Genomic DNA, 3,507 nt, shown 5'->3' with positions numbered 1-3,507 from the left:
TCCAGGCTGTGTTGGCTTCTGAACCACTCCAAGATGGAGTCCGGGAGATTGGGGGGGTTCCCCAGAGACCGCCCTTACACTGGTGCCTCACAGGAGGGGCCCGGCCCGGTGCCCCACCGTCCCAGGCAGAGCCTCAGAACCGCAGGGTCGCGGGGCCGCGGGGTCGCGGGGTCGCACGGGCACCAGCTTCTCTTCCTGGGCAGACGAAGCCCTTCGGTGCTGGGGCCACGGCCGCTCCTGGAGTCCAGGCCTCTGCCTCAGGGTCTGGGCCACACCCGGCACCTCCTGGGGCCCCAGGCCGCCCAGCACCAGAGAGCCCCAGCTGACCACTCGCTGGGAGCCTGGGGTAACCCTCCCCAAGCCCTCTGCCCAGAAGCTGGGCCCTGAGGAGAGGTCGGGAGTGGGGGCTGACCCCGGGGAGAGGTCGGGAGTGGGGGCTGACCCCGGGGAGAGGTCGGGAGCCAGGGTCCCTGGGGAGAGGTCGGGAGTGGGGGCTGGCCCTGGGGAGAGGTCGGGAGTGGGGGCTGACCCCGGGGAGAGGTCGGGAGTGGGGGCTGACCCCGGGGAGAGGTCGGGAGTGGGGGCTGGCCCCGGGGAGAGGTCGGGAGCCAGGGCCCCCGGGGAGAGGTCGGGAGCCAGGGCCCCTGGGGAGAGGTCGGGAGCGGGGGCCACCCGGGGAGAGGTCGGGAGCCAGGGTCCCTGGGGAGAGGTCGGGAGCCAGGGTCCCTGGGGAGAGGTCGGGAGCGGGGGCCACCCGGGGAGAGCTTGGGGCTGGGTCAAAGTTTGCGCCCTCCTGAAGGAAGCACCCCACATTGAAGCTGGACCCAGCTGCATGTGTGAATGTGGTCAGGCCAGCTCCGTGAAGCCCGGTCTTCTCCAGGCCGCTCAGCCTCCTGCGTGCGTGCCGTGTGCAGCCCTGCCCCGTCCCGGGACCCCAGCCCGCCCTGGACTCCGCACCAGCGCACTCTGCCTCTGGGCACTGCCTCGGCCGCCCCTCACCCAGGGCACCCTCGGCCCCGGGGACTGGAGGGGACTGGAGTGTGCCTTTCCCCCGGGACTCCAGGCTGCTGACCGGAAGCTCACACAGTCTGTTATCAGCACGGTTTACATTTATGGCGCGGGTGTGGCCGGGACCCTGCTCTGACGTGGAACTTGAGTCTCTGTGCCTCTTGGCCCAGCTCACTTGAGAAGGGTCTGGACCGCTGGGCAGTGCAGGCATCACACAATGCGGGAAGCAGACCCGGCTCCCTGCGGCCCACGTCCACCCGTCCTCTGCCCTCCGAGGCCCTGGGCTCCTTTCCTTCTGCGGGGCTCCTTGGATCAGGCCCTCCCTCCAGGGGGGTGGGAAGACCCCCTCTGCATCGCCCAGGGCAAATCTGCCTGGCTCCTGGGGCCTGAAAAACAACGCCTCTCCACGTCCCACCACCAGAGGGCGGGCAGGGACCCCAGAACAGGGCTGGACAGGGCTGTGCCAGGGTGCCCGGCCTCCCCCACTGGCCCCCGGCCCCCCCACCCGCCCCGGGCCCCCCTCCCAACCCCAGCCTCCCACCTCCCCTGCACACCCTCCCTGGTTCTGCTCACTCCATACTCCTCTTGGGCGCAGACGGTTGACGTTGGGCCATTGCAATGGGGATTTGAGTGTTTCCTTCTAAAACAGGAAACAAATGATTCTTTCCAGACCTTTCCAGATCTACCACATGCACTGCTTTAGAAAAAAAATACTATAATCCTAATCTCTGTGTGTGTGCGTGCGTGTGTGTCGGTGTGCACATGTGTGTGCGTGTGTGTGTGCGTGTGCGTGTGTGCTGGTTCTGGAGCTGGAACTCTAGGCCTGGTCACCGTCCCTGAGCCCTTTAGCTCAAGGCTAGTGCTCCACCAGTTGAGCCACAGCGCCCTTTCCAGCTTATTGATGGTTAGTTGGATGAGCCTAACAGACTTTGACCCAGGCTGGCTTTGAACCACAATCCTCAGACCTCAGCTTCCTGAGTAGCTGGGATTATCTGCAGGAGCCACCAGCACCCAGCTGTAATCCTAATCTTTAATGAGTATTAAAAAACAAACAGCAGGTGCCGGTGGCTCACACCTGTCATCCGAGCTACTCAGGAGGCTGAGATCGGAGGACCTCAGTTCAAAGCCAGGCTGGGCAGGAAACTCTGTGAGAGTCTTATCCCCGATAAACCACTCAGAAAACCGGAAGCGGCTTGTGGTCCAGCAGAGAAATGCAATTGTTTTAGAAAAAAATCCTTACAGGAATCTTTTCTTGGCCTCTGTAAGCAAAGTTGGGTCTTGAAGAAGAAGAAGGCGGAGGCCGGGCTCAGAGACTCCCAACCCAACGCAGGCATGGCCCCTGCCGTCCGGGTCTCTCCCAGGGCCCCAGCAGGTCCTGGGAGCCTCAGCCCATTTCATACAAAGTCGGTTCGAGTCTCGGTGATGCTGAGCTGGGCCCATAGGCCGGGCCTCTCCGCCAGTGCCCGCCACGCACCAGGCACAGCCCCCAGCAGCCACACCTCCCTCCTGCCCGTCACAGAGGCAGAGACCGCGCGGCTGCGGGAAGCTGGGTCCAGGCAGAGCGGCCCCGCCTGCGCCCCTCAACACAGCCGCGCCCCCAGCCCCGGCCCACACGCCCCTGGGTGAGGGGCCGCGCCCGGAGGGAGGGGCCAGGCCAGTCCCCAGGGACTGCAGCCCTGCACTGTCGTTCACACCATCACTGTGCGCGAGGAAGCACACACACACTCGGGCACACCTGTGTGATAGTGCACTATACACTGTGTGCAGACCCTGAGCACACCCATGTGGCCGTGTGCACATGTCACACACACTGAGCACACCCTGAGCACACCCGCGTGGCTGTGTGCACATGCTGTCACACACACTGAGCACACCCGCGTGGCCATGTGCACATGCTGTCACACCCTGAGCACACCCACGTGGCCGTGTGCACATGCTGTCATACACACACACCCTGAGCACACCCGCGTGCTTGTGTGCACATGCTGTCACACACACACACCCTGAGCACACTCGCGTGGCCGTGTGCACATGCTGTCACACACCCTGAGCACACTCGCGTGGCCGTGTGCACATGCTGTCACACACCCTGAGCACACTCACGTGGCCATGTGCACATGTCACACACACACCCTGAGCACACCCACGTGGCCATGTGCACATGTCACACACACACCCTGAGCACACCCGTGTGTCCGTCTGCACATGTCACACACCCTGAGCACACCCGCGTGGCCCTGTGCACATGCTGTCACACACACTGAGCACACCCGCGTGCCCGTGTGCACATGCTGTCACACACCTTGAGCACACCCGCGTGCCCGTGTGCACATGCTGTCACACACCCTGAGCACACCCGCGTGGCCCTGTGCACATGCTGTCACACACCCTGAGCACACCCGCATGGCCGTGTGCACATGCTGTCACACCCTGAGCACACCCACGTGGCCCTGTGCACATGCTGTCACACTGAGCACACCCGCGTGCCCGTGTGCACAT

Source organism: Dipodomys merriami, unplaced genomic scaffold (assembly GCF_024711535.1).
Source record: "Dipodomys merriami isolate MVZ:Mamm:240054 unplaced genomic scaffold, mDipMer1.0.p SCAF_202, whole genome shotgun sequence".
NCBI classification, from domain to species: Eukaryota; Metazoa; Chordata; class Mammalia; order Rodentia; family Heteromyidae; genus Dipodomys; species Dipodomys merriami.
Note: the sequence above shows the minus strand (reverse complement) of the source record.